We start from the raw sequence: 14,061 nt of genomic DNA, 5'->3' as shown, positions 1-14,061 counted from the left end.
CTGTCCAGACTTTCCCTGCATTCAACAATAAATATAGTTGTAGCCAGGTCTCCTGACTACTGAGGAATTACACAGATTTAAGGTTGACAATGAAAAAATTTAAATTGTTAAAGGTATTCTATTCCTTGGCTCCATCAGCCATCAAAAAGGAGACTGCAACCCAGAAATCAGGAGGCTAAGACTGGGAAGGGCAGCGATAATCAGGACTAAGCATAAGGGAGTGTCAATGAAGACCAACGTCAAGATAATTCATACTGTGGTATTCCCCATTACTATGTATGGGTGTGAAAGTTAGACAATGGAGAAAGCTGACAGGAAGAAAATTTATTCATTTGAAATGCAATGTTGGAAGAGTTTTATGGATGCTATGGACCACTAAAAAGACTATTAAATGGGTTCTAGATCAAATTGATCCTAAATTCTCCCTAGATGATAAAATGACTAAATTGAGGCTATTGTTATTTGATTACATCATGAGAACGCAAGACTCCCTAGAAAATACAATAATGCTAGGAGAAGTTGAAGACAGTAGGAAAAGAGGAAGACCTAACAAGAGATGGTTTCAATGAAAGAAGCCGTGGCATTCAGTTTACAAGTCCTGAACAAGGCTGTCATTAATTCATAGGGTTGCTGTAAATCAGAAGTAATAGTATATAATGCACACAGCCAGGTCTCTACGTTTCCTGAGGCAGCAGAGGGGCCATGCTCTACCTACCTGTCACTACAGCCCAACACCCAAACAATCCAGTCTATACTTGACATCTAACAATGAACAACCAGAGCATGCCTCATCCCCAACCTCATAGCGAGGAATCTGAGATTAATCTGTTAATCTATTATGAAGTTAATCTGACAAGCCTGTCTGTCAGAGTTATTCTAGTGTCAGAATGAAGCTGAGTCTGGGAGCCAGCATGGTGTAATGGTTAAGAGCCGTGGTTTGGGGTGGTGGAGTCTGATCTGGAGAACTGGGTTTGATTCCCCACTCCTCCACATGAGCAGGGGATGCTAATTTGGTGAACTGGATTTGTTTCCCCCGCTCCTACAAACGAAGCCAGCTGGGTGGCCTTGGGCGAGTTACAGCGCTGTTAGAGCTCTCTCAGCCCCACCTGAGAGAGCTCAGGGAAGGTGATTGTAAGCTGGTTTGAGTCTCCCTTAAGTGGTAGAGAAAGTCGGCATAAAAAACCCAATGCTTCTTCTTCTTCTTCACCCAGCTTTCTAAGTACAGCAGACAAAAAGATTTTGCTCTGTTGCTCTGCCAAGAGCAGAAGGTCTGCTTTCTTATAGTTATATTGCCTATCAGGTGCCAGAGCCAATACTGAACACCATTTTGACTTGGTAGGGGCTCATCTACACACTCCTGCCTCTAGCTAGCTCAAATCTGGTTGCAGCATAAGAGGTTCCAGCTAAAGGGCTAAAAAAAAAAAAACAAATGAATATGGTTTCAGTACAAATTCATATGCCTGTTCACTTGCCTCAGTCCTTGCTCACCATGGGCTCTTCTCTCCTCAAAGTACTTTTATCCTGGGTCGGTTACCAAACAGTATAAATATTTCCTTCAAAGGTAAGGGACACCATCTGAGAGACTGATCATTCCCCTGCAGGTAATTAACTGGCTAAATAATCCAGAATGATATCACTGTCTGCTTAAAACACATAAACTTTACTTTAGAAAGGTCAGTGGCCATGTGAGAAGACAGGATAGCTGTAGCAGAAAGCAGATTGACTTCAGTCTTACCATTCAGCTTCTAGTAGGTCAGCACTCCCTTCTGATGACTGAAGGAAGGACTTGTCCTAAAACTGTGACTTTCATGCAGCTCAGTTCTATCTATTTTTGCTCCAACTTCAGTATGACTTGCTCCTCAGGATGTTTGTGCAGGGCTGAGATGACATTTGAACCAGGGTCTTGCTACTTCACAGCTCATTTTCTTAACCACTATGCTGTGCTAGGAAGACCAATGAAATGACGTTGCCTTGGCAAGGGAATGCCACATGAATAAGATCATTTCATCTCTGCAAGTGGCACTAGGCAGCCCCTCTTTAAGTCCATTTCTCTTGTTTGAAATTCCACTGGTATACATGGTCTCTGTCATTTTTTATTTTTTGTGTTTAGCAATAACCCTTTGCCCAAACCAACCCCCACAAATACTTTATATTCTCTAGCTGACTGAATGCTCTCTCCTTCATCAAGGGTTTTAAGCATGAAATCTACAGGAAAGGTATGGAGTTGCCATAATAGTTCCTACAGATTCTTGTAAAAGCAGATCTTGGTACACTCTCATTTAATATCCCAGTCCAACTCCTTCCTCATGTGCTGTATGAGAAGAGGTGGTACAAGAATAATAGGGCAATCATACAGTATAGTTCAACCAAGAAGTCCTATATAAGTATTAAGAATATTGAGCACACGCTCAATTCTTGCTTATTGAAATGAATGGGGGGCTTTGACAGTGCAATCCTAAAGCAGCTGAAGTCAATGGGCTTAGAAGGGTGCGACTCTGCTTAGGGTTGTACTGTAAAATGCTTTTGTTTGTCTGGATCATGCTTTTGGCTGGGCGTAACTGAGAGTAGTCCTTTGGAAGAAGTTTGACATCAAACAATCAGCTAGAGAAATATCCTGGAAAGATGTATGTATTTCAAGAGAAAACAAGTGCCAAATTGTTTTAGATGATAATAATCAAAACATGTTTTGAAGGGAGGCATGGTGTTCTAGTTCATATCCATTTCAGAAAGAACAGAAGCATCTGTTAGGATTAAGTGGTCAGGAACATGTCAAGTCATTGAGAGTGCAATCCTGTGCAAAGTTTCTCCCGTCTAAGCCCATTAAAACCAATAGGGTTGATCTGCTAGAAACCAAAGTGTTGTATGGATGTGTTTTGATATGATGATCTCTATCCCCATTTGAAATGTGAGAATCAGGCGTATAGATAAACTGAGCACCCATGTAGGTACAGAGAAAGGGTCAGAGTGGTTCCTTCACTCAGGCCAGACCTCTAAGGATTGCAGAGAAATTATGTTGTTATGTTTTTTTATTATTGACACTGGCTCCTTCAAAATTGCTTGGGGGGGATCTCCTTAAAGAAGCAATAGGGTTGGGACACCGACTGTGCAATCCTGAAGGGAGGGCTTGGAGCCACTTAGCAGCTGGCGTGACCCTGGCACCCACATCCGTGCCACTTGCGACATCCAAAGTGGCACAGACACTGGTGCAGACTGACTTACACCGCCTCCAGGGAGTGATGTGGCAGCGTGAGCCTTCTGCGCCAGCACTGTGCTGTCATCCAGGAGTGCGTTCCTGGGGTGTTCTCAGGGGCGGGGCTGCCTTTAGGCAGCTTCCAAAGCCCTTTTGCCCAAGGAATGCGCCATTTTGCAGGCATTGACGGAGTTTCACAAGGTTTCTTTAAAAATGCATTTTTAATTTTTTTTCCCGGCTGGGAAGCCTCTCAGAAGGCAGCGTGGCTGAGTCATCCCTAGCCGTCATCTATCTACACACACACACACACCCCGCCCAAGATTGGGCTGTGAATGATGGTAGTGGAAAATCTGAGCATAAAGTGAGGGGAGAAATTTTTTTTTAACTGTAGACTAAGCCACTCATTTCTGATAGAATCTTCTGATGTTAAATATGGTGGGAAAATGACACACTGACATCATCAGTAGCGCCTATGTCTGCACTTTTGAGAATGCACAAAAGGATAAAGGACACTGCTTGTATTGGGAACTTTGGCAGCAAGTTCAGGGCCATGTGTAGTAATCAAAATGACATCAGAGAAGTCTGGGCAAAGATCTATTCAAGCAACTGTTTCTATAAAGTTAGGAAAAACCATACTACAAACAATTAAACATGGAATCCTGAGCGGAGTTATAGCCTTTTATGGCCAATGACTTCAATGGATTAGAAGGATATAACTCTGCTTAGGCTTGTACTGTGAGATTGCTGCAACAGTTACTTCTAAATGAGCAGAACAAAGGGGCAGTAGAAGATCAACAATGAGCAGAAAACGAAGTATAACATTTATTTTTTAAAATTAATTTAAGGATTGTGGAAAGTGCAAAACAAGCCTGTTAAAAGAATAATTCAAATAACTAACAACACAAAAGAGCATCTCTTTAGTGTGGAACTAAGTTCTTGTACTACAATCATGTAAATATGAGTTATAAGAAAAAAAAGCAAACATGGATCCACTAAAAGAGTACATTAAAGGTAAAAAGCTATCGCGAGGCCTCCTTAACTGCCGGGAAGCCGGACCTGAGTGAACCTCAGGTCCGGCTATGAGAAGCCCCCCCCCCTTGGGAGCCAGAGCCTGATTGGCTCGTTTTGAACCAGCTCCCAGCCAATCACCTGCCAGCGCGCAACCCGGGCGTCGGGTCCCACGCCCCAATTCCTGCTGCTGTGGCCCTTGATGCCGCGCAGGAATCCGGCTCGGCCAGAATCCCCTGGGCTCCCCGGCGCCAGCAACCGCCCTGGAGTGGGGGGGGGGAATTGGCCTGCCCGGCACCCTCCACGGCCCACCCAGCAACCTTGGGCTCTTCGTTGGGTGAGTCGGTGCCTCGTTAAAAATCACAGCTATCATATGCATGTTGAAGTGTCACCGGAAAGCAAGTATGATAGCTTTTATGTCACATAACATGGTCCAAAGAACAGTTATGAATGAATGAGGCATTTTTTCGTAAATTATTGGGTGTGATAGCAGCACATTTGGAGGAATAGGAGAGCTCATTCAGGACAGCCAGTTCATGCGTGGGAGAAATAGTAGCAGGATGGATGCAGGACAGAGAGTGTGGGATGGAGAAGAATTGTGAAAGGGCAAAAAAGCCTCCTCAAGTGACACATACAGGCATGCTCCACAACATGAACACATGAACACATGAAGTTGCCTTCTACTGAATCAGGGTCCATCAAAGTCAGTATTGTCTACTCAGACTGGCAGCGGCTCTCCAGGGTCTCAGGCTGAGGTCTTTCACATTACCTACTTGCCTAGTTCCTTCCTTTAACTGGCGATGCCGGAGAATGAACCTGGGATCTTCTGCATGCCAAGCAGATGCTCTACCACTGAGCCATGGCCCCTCTCCTGTCATGACATCTGATTTGAACATTGAGCAAACCACCAAAGTGATCAAATGAAAACATCAACTCTGTGTAAAAAAGTAGTTTCATCAAACTAAATTTGAATGTCAATCACAATCATGTTGAAGTTTGCAGCATCTCCCTGATCCTCATTGTACAGAAATCTATCATTCTCAATTTCTGCATAAGTTTTTGGGAATATACATTATCTTCCAGAATCTTACAAGCCTTAAGCCCTTGCTTTCTATAATACGTGGCAAATTTTATGAAAGAAATCAGATGACTAGCAACTGAAGTAAAGTCAAAAGGGATAGATATAATTTCACCACAAATTTGACAGATATTTCCAATAATAGAGGCTTGATAAGGAAAAAAGAAAAACATAGGTTAGTGTTTGTCTTCACATTAGAAAGAAATGAAGATTAAATAGAGGAAAAATAATTTCTTTTTTATACAGAGTCATATTTAAAATTGGTATAAAATGAATGGTGACAGGGAAATGAAACAAGGAAAGTGTAGCAAATGAGGCACAAAAGGAAAGCATGAAAAGTAACCTAAAATGTGCCCAAGTATGAATATAAAGACCAAAGGAAAAGAAATGTGCATTATTAAAAACTGATAAAACTGAAAAGGAAAGCCCAGAAATCAAACAGAGAAAAATCACTCTAGGAAAAAAAAATACCAACCATCTCTCAGAAAGAAATGTTACGTGTTGTCCCTAGGAGTAGCACACAAAAAATACAACTGGTAAGAGTCACAGAAATATTGTTTTATATATATTGATTATACTTCTTTCAATAAACAGAAAAAAATGAATGCCGTGAAAGCTGCTCTTTCAGAGGGCATGGATGAAGAAATGAAGGCAAAGCTTTGTCAAAATGTTGGCACAGCGAAACTGAGGATGAACACTATAAAAAAGAGTTAATTTGGAAGTTCTTTGCTTGAAATATTAAAAAGGTAGTTGGAGGCAGTAAAGGAACCAGACAGTAACTCATGAGTGAAGGGTGCCTGCTCAGGTTGGTGGTGCACCAGAAAACATTCTGCTGCATTCTGGTTAAAAAAAAAAGAATAAACAAAAATTCAGATTAGTGCGAAGGCCAGTTTATCCCTATATCAACTGGAAAAGTCATCTCTAAAATTTGGTACCCTTCTAACAGTACAGAGAGCCAGCGTGGTGTAGTGGTTAAGAATGGTGGTTTGGAGAGGTGGAGTCTCAGGTCTGATTCCCCACTCGTCCACATGAGCTGCAGAGGCTAATCTGGTGAACTGGATTTGCTTCTCTACTCCTACACATGAAGCCAGCTGGGTGACCTTGGGCAAGCCATTCTGTCTCAGCCTCACCTACCTCACAGGCCTGTTGTGGGGAGGGGAAGAGAAGGTGATTGTAAGCCAGTTTGATTCTCCCTTAAGTGGCAGAGAAAGTCGGCATATAAAAACCAACTCTTCTTCTTCTTCAAAGTACTTACATGAAGAAGAGATACAGCAATAAAGCCTCTGGCTTAGTCTTAGTTATGGATTCATGTTCATGAACCTCAGAACCATCTAGGTCACTGCAGGACCGAGCTCCATGCCAGGTTCCTGTGTAGAGTTACACCATGCTGGAGAGCCAGCGTGGTGCAGTGGTTAAGAGTGGTGGTTTAAAGCAGTGCATTCTGATCTGGAGAACCGGGTTTGATTCTCCACTCCTCCACATGAGTGGTGGTTTCCCCACTCCTACACACAAAGCCAGCTGAGTGACCTTGGGCAAGTTACAGCTCTGTTAGAGCTCTCTCAGCCCCACCTACCACACAGAGTGTCTGCTGTGGGGTGGGGGAAGGTGATTGTAAGCCAGTTTGAGTCTCCCTTAAGTGGTAGAGAAAGTCAGCATATTAACCAACTCTTCTTCCTCTTCTTCCTCTTCCTCTTCATCTTCTTCTTCTTCTAGTCCAAGCCCATTGATTTAAATGGATTCAGATTGGAATAACTCTGCATAGGATTGCACAGATAGTTCTCCTGGGAACACACATAAGAAATATCACACCAGCTGCTAAGACCTTATTGGTTTAGCCTTGTGATGACTGGAGATAAAAGAGATCTAGAGCACTGTGGTGAAAGGAGGGAGAGAAAATGGCTGGAAGTGCACACCGTACTGATTCTGACAGTGTAGAGATAATGCTAATCAAAGTTTCTATAACGTCTTGGAAATTTATGTAGTTATTTAAATAGAGCCTTCCTGTCAGTGAAGCCCAAGGTGTCTTTGAAAACCTTCATGAAGCTGAAACAGCTTTGCCTGCTGCCCTTTCATACTAACTGGCTCTGCATCATTAGAGGCTCTAGGTAAGAAAGGGAAATGCTTTTTAGCAGCAATCAGTGAAGCTTCTTTAGACTGAGGGTGCTTTCAGAGTTCAGGCTACAGCCCAAGGAGGCTGTTAGACTTCCAACATGCCCCTAATAACTTGACTCTGAAGGCTTCTGCAGGTTCCCCACATTTTTGTCAGCGGGTGGCATTAGAGAGGACAAGTTCAGTCTCAGGCAGATTTTGTTCTTTAACCTTCTGCACTCTTTATAACTTCTGTACCAACAGAAGACCCTAAGTGCTGAGGTTGGAGCACAGAAAGATAATACCTTTGACTGTGCCCTGCAGCAAGATAGAAAAGATGCATAATGCTATAATTGGGGACTTGTCTGGGATGGAAGTGAATGGCAACTTCCCTTCAGAGTCCTAGATAAACCCAGTTCAGAATCAAAGCAGGGGCAAGATAGATGCACTGAATCGTTTCAGGCATTGGAGAGTCCTTTTCCATTACTGTATTAGAAGCAGCAGAGGCAGCCCATCTGCTAGGCTGCCCTAAGCTATTACTTAGGGCGCCAGAGGGTGTATGTGTGGGGGAGTGTGTGTGCCAGGTGTGCCCCTGGCTCCCACACCACTATCCTGGCTAGTGTCTCAGAGCACATCCTGGCCAGCTGGCTACTTAGTCGGTGACTCGAGATGAACCTTGGCCTGTTGGCTGCCTAGCCAGCCACCCAGCTTCGGCCTCATTTGCCTGCCAATGTGGTGGGAGTCGGGGGAATTGCATCAGAACCTGGAAGTTATGCCACTTTCAAGTGATACTCTAGGAACACCCAAAATGTCTAAGGTTTATTCTGTAGAGATTTTGGTGATTCCTAGAATGTTGCTTGGAATTGGCATCTATTCCAGGTTCTGACTCAATCCTCTCCCACTTTCTCTTGCTGCATAGCTGGTAAGTGCCAAGCCACCTGGCTGGTTAGTGGGTTGGGGAGATCACTAGACACTATCAGGATATTAGAAGTAGCCCTGTGTTGAATCAAACCATACAGACCGAAGCAAGGATGTTAATGATAGGACATTTTGGAGGACGTCGATTCATAGGGTCGCCATAGTCCAAAGAGACTTGAGGGCACTTAACACACACTTAACACAGCCTTATGATTTTCTCAACTGTCTCACATAAAGATGATAAATTGGAGATGCCAGGGAACTGAAGAAGAAGAAAAAGAAGAGTTGGTTTTTATACCCTACTTTTCCCTCTACTTTTAAGGAGTCTCAAAGCAGCCTACAATCACCTTCCCTTCCCCTCCCCACAATAGACACCTTATGAGGTAGGTGGGGCTGAGAGAGTTCTGAGAGAACTGTGACTAGCCCAAGGTCACCGAGCAGGTTTTATGTGAAGGAGTGGGGAAACAAACCCAGTTCCCTAGATTAGACTTCGCAGCTCATGTGGAAGAGCTGGGAATTAAACCCACTCCAGAGTAGAGTCCATAGCTCTTAACCGCTGCACCACACCGGCTTTCAAGCCTGATTTATATATGACATGAGCCCCGGGGAAAACACAGTGCCATCCTAAGCAGAGTCATTCCCTTCTAAGCTCCTATTAACTTAGAAGGGTGTAACTCTGCCCTGACCTGGATAGCCCAGGCCAGCCTGATCTTGTCAGATCTCGGAAGCTAAGTGGGGTTAAAGCTGGATGGGAGATCACCAAGGCAGTTCAGAGTTGCTATGCAGAGGCAGCCAATGACAACCACCTCTGAATGCCTCTTGCCTTGAAAACCTTAAGGGATCACCATAAGTTGGCTGAGACTTGATGGCAAAAAACAAAAACAAAATCTTTGCTAAGCATGGCACTGTTAGCAAGGTAAGTCCACTGTGTATCCTTTGTCATGTTTAAATGCACTTGCCATGAGTGCCAATACCAGTGATCATGCTGTGCTGGTGGCAAATCCTACATGCTTATGAGTCAGTGTACCTGGTAAGTGCATTTCAATTTTATGAGGGTACATGGAATGCTTGGCCTATGTCACATATAAATGGCGCCTCAATGATGCGTTTTATTATGGAGTTATAGCCCTTTCCCTCATTTCCTTACAATTAGTAGCAATAATTATGATGATGATGATTGCTTATAATAACTAGGTGCACATCAGAATGCAACTTGATTTTGACTGTGTTGCTTTCTGTTGCTCATCTCTTGACATCGCTGATTCTGTATTTGTGGAGACTCACCTCAGAATTGTCAGCTTCACTCTTCGCATTTCGCCACAGTTCTGCAGCGATGGTTCTGAGCAGAGACCTGCCTGTGGCAATTCAGCATGTTTGTTTATTTTGTGTCACAGAGTCAGGTTACTTCTCAAAGGAAAAGAAAGACTCTCCTTCCTCTCTGGCACAATCAGGACATGAATTTAAATGGACCCCAAGCAGATTATGCCCATCGGCTTGTTTGCAGACACCTCATAACCAAATGGAAATATTGACCTCATCCTGGAATATGTTTTATCTCAGGGAATTAGGCATTCTCTGGAACTATCCGGCTGGGATAGGTCTCAAAACTAAAAACAGGCTTGTTCCAGATTTTCTTTCTTTATTCATTTACTTTTTGCTTCGATTAAATGTTAGTTATAGGGTTATAGGCAAGAGTGGATAAGAATAAGTCAGGCAGAACAAATACATATTCAAAGATTTATTCTAATGATATAGGCATGAATAAACATGAAATAGTGGTACTGTGCCAGAGGAGAGAATCGTCTTTCAGCTTTTCAATCCTGGGGCCCATTTGCTCCCGACTCACTTGTTTAAGTCAGGACATGGCCCAGTTTTGTGTTGTGACACACCATTTGACAGTCATCTAGCACAGTGGAAGGATTCTCTCTGGAAGTAGTCTTCAAATGTGGATCATGACTCAAAACTTAGGTTTAGGGTGTCATTGTGACCTCATTAATTAGTTGCCTATATCAGTCATCTATTTCTCCATGAAAAAAGAAGCAGGAAATGTAGATGTATAGAGTTGCCAGCTCCAGGTTGGGAAATACCTGGAGATTTTGGGGGGTGGAATCAGGGGAGGGTGAGGTTTGGGGTATAATGCCATAGAGTTCACATTCTAAGGTGGCCATTTTCTCCAGGTGAACTGATCTCCAGCCACCACCTGGAGGTTAAACAAACAACAGCAAGTACTGATGGCACACAACTATTGTAATGAGAAAATCCCATAAACTGAGGCTATCGTATTTTGGTCACATCATGAGACGACAAGAATCACTGGAAAAGACAGTCATGCTAGGAAAAGTTGAGGGCAGCAGGAAAAAAGGAAGACCCAACGAGAGATGGATTGACTCAATAAAGGAAGCCACAGCCTTCAATTTGCAAGATCTGAGCAAGGCTGTCAAAGATTGCGATCTTGGCCGCTAAGAGCCATCCTATGATCTGTAAGCTACATGCTTTTCAGTGTCTGAGATAGACAGTCATCTCTCGCTGCATTAGACTTCCCCGATGGACAAAGCCACGGCGAAATGGATCTTACCAGTTTCCCATCTCGGGATGAAGTAAATATAACATATTACAGCTATCACACAAGTAATTGTTGATTTAGCCTCTACGCGTGTCTCCAGTTCCTCAGGACTCTTGTCCGGGCTTTCTATTTTTCCACGGAGCGCCGTTCTGCCTCCGGTTCTCTTGGTACCGCCTCGCCTTTCAGCGTGACATCATGCTTTGTATATACTCTCGGGTATTCCTGAACATCCTATAAATTGTGATTTATTGTATGTAATTGTGATTTATTTTATGGGGTTTTCTCATTACAATAGTTGTGTGCCATCAGTGCTTGCTGTTGTTTGTTTAACTTCCTATCTTAGGACAAGGTTCTTTTTGAATACCACCTGGAGGTTGGCAACCCTATGTATAGATTACTTTCTGTTCAGGAACCAGGATGAAAGAGACTAAACTCAGTGGACTATCAAACAGTTTAGTCCTATGCGGAAAAAATGTTTACATAATATTCACTAGAATACAAAGGAATGTCACCTTTTCTGATACCAAAGCATATTAGCAACCTAATACACTAATAGCAATATCACCCCTAGATATTGTTGGACCTAAAGGGAAAAACAGAAACGACACCTTCTTTCAACTGAAGCATACTATTAATGACACACAGAGTCCTGAGAAAGGAAAATAGCTCCACTTTGGAATTCAAATTGATTTGTATCTCTTTGTGCCAAGCTAGGAGTGCAAACTAATTTTGCAAGCAAACAATTTTCACTCTCTCCGACTTGAATAATGAAGGCTGCATTCTAGAATGGTTGTACATGGGTTTGAAGAGAACTTTAAACAATGGAAATCCCCTTTTAGCATCACTTACAGGCATTTTAAATCAAAAGGCCAACAGTCTGAGGCCTCTTCCAGTTCTGACTGAAGGTTTGATGACTATTGAACCTAAAACAGGAAGACCTAAATGCAAATGTTGCATTTGTATTGAATTTCACATTTGTGTGTTTTGCAGTAGAAATTGTGTTCATTGCACTAGCGGAGGTAATACCATTCATTCACGACACAATTTTCTACAGCATTATGAAATGGACGACTGTGGGAAAGAATCATGTCTCATCCTGGGCTGATAGTTGCACCAAATACAGTGCATATGCACCTGTATAAACATTTGCACATGGAAACACACCCAAAGGGCACATTCATTAAATATATACACGCATGGAGAAAATTTACCGAAGCCTCCCCTGACAAAAGCTGCCCCTCGTGTGCTACTTTGCTCGAACATGACATCGTTCACCCTCCACCCCCACCTCTGCCACCCTTGTTTCCCACTGAATAAATTACAGCCTTTGTCTCTCAGTGATTGCCTAATGAGCTGGGCTGTAGCTGGGCGCTGACTGATCTGCAGATGAAGCTAATGACTTGACTTTGATTGCACTAAGAAGGCCATCACTTTTATTGCCTAATTAAGTTGTTCCCTCGCCTTTCACACAGTGACTAGGAGCAGAATGCTTAGAGGCCAACACACACACACACACACACACACCGTCTTCCTCCCTGCCTTGCCATTTGCAATGGGGGAAAGTCACCAGAAGAGAAAAAGAGAGTCTGCCTACTGGCAGCTCCGCCCCCAGAACATCCAGGGAACGCCTCCCGGGATGACGGCACAAGGACTTGCGTTGACAGGATGCCAGCAGGAGGCCGAGCCGGTGTCCAAGGACCACACGCCGCAGCAGTCCTGGGGGGGCTGGTGCAAGTGGCACTATGTCGGCGTTCGAGCCAGTTTGCATGGCGCAAATGGCACGGACGGTGGCGTTGGGGTCTGGCCTCCAAAGCCCATTAGGCCCCCAGTCTCCTAATCCCTTTCAGGCTGGGAATGCCCCCTTTTACTTCAGCAGTACCGCGCCATATATATATATATATATATATATATATATATATATATATATATATATATATATATTTCTTAAATGTTTTAATGTTTGAAATGTTCGCTGCCTTGGGGATCTTCCTGTGTTGGGTGGAAATGTTTAAAATAAATAAATAAAGTTACCACTTATCATCTTTAAGCATATTGCCGTGCTCACAGTCATGTTAGTCCAACAGAGATTTTTTTAAAAACCGGTCGGTTTATAGACTAAAGATAACCTGAAATCTCTCATTCTTTAAATGTAAGTTCTTGTATGCGAAATAAAAAGGATTTAATTTTTTTTTTTAAGGAAGTACCCATTCTTCAGGATGGGCAGTGCACACAGACTGCCCACCCTGCTATGGTATTGAGGGAGACCAATCAATGGGTCAGGATACCTCCTCCCACACTTGTTTAGACAGTTCCATGCTGAGTCTGTACTTCAGTATCCATGGGAAATACATCTGGAAATACACATGTCCCTCTTTGTGTGTGATGTCTGGTTGTGAGTGATATATACAAGCGTAATTGCTGACTTACAGCTTATTCATATGTTCAAAGTTGCTCAGAAGATCTCAGGTTTTTAGGCAGATACATGGGGACTACTATTAAATGTTGTGCCTGAACAAGGTCATGTATTTTCCCTCTGGGCAAAAAATAGTTTTGCCTTTGGTGGGAAGTTATAAAGCTAAAATACTCCCTTTGCTTTCCCATACAATTGTTCTCTTGTACTATCACACATAACCACCACCGTAAGTATTACATTTGAATTATACCATTAGTTTTTATTTAAACATATATATGATACATTATGGCACCACAAAACCTTGCTGCATCTATCACTTTTAGGTCAAATTGGGCCTGTTTCCTCTCACACAGAGATAGGCTGAAGCCCTTCAAAGCAGGAGGACAGGTGCAGTGCCCTAACATTCCCCTATGCAGAGGACTTTAGAGCAGCACAGACATGCTTCCCTGCTGCACCTCCCTCGTAGTCTCCCAAAAGGTGACAAACATTGACACATCATGCTCATTTACCGGCAGGATTGCCCATCACTCTCTCACTCTTTTTACGCATTAGGGTGGAGACTTTACTTTTGAGTGCTACCCATTATCTCATTTTCATGAAGGTAAAAAAAAGGTAAAGGTAGTCCTCTGTGCAAGCACCGGGTCATCACCATGGGGTGATGTCACGTCATGTTTACTAGGCAGACTGTGTTTACGAGGTGGTTTGCCATTGCCTTCCCCAGTCGCCTACTCTTTACCTCCGATTTCAGTCTTTTCTTTACCCCCAGCAAGCTGTGATGGCCTTATCTTAGGGCAGTCATAAAT

The sequence above is a fragment of the Euleptes europaea genome, chromosome 1 (genome assembly GCF_029931775.1).
Source record: "Euleptes europaea isolate rEulEur1 chromosome 1, rEulEur1.hap1, whole genome shotgun sequence".
NCBI lineage: Eukaryota > Metazoa > Chordata > Lepidosauria > Squamata > Sphaerodactylidae > Euleptes > Euleptes europaea.
Note: the sequence above shows the minus strand (reverse complement) of the source record.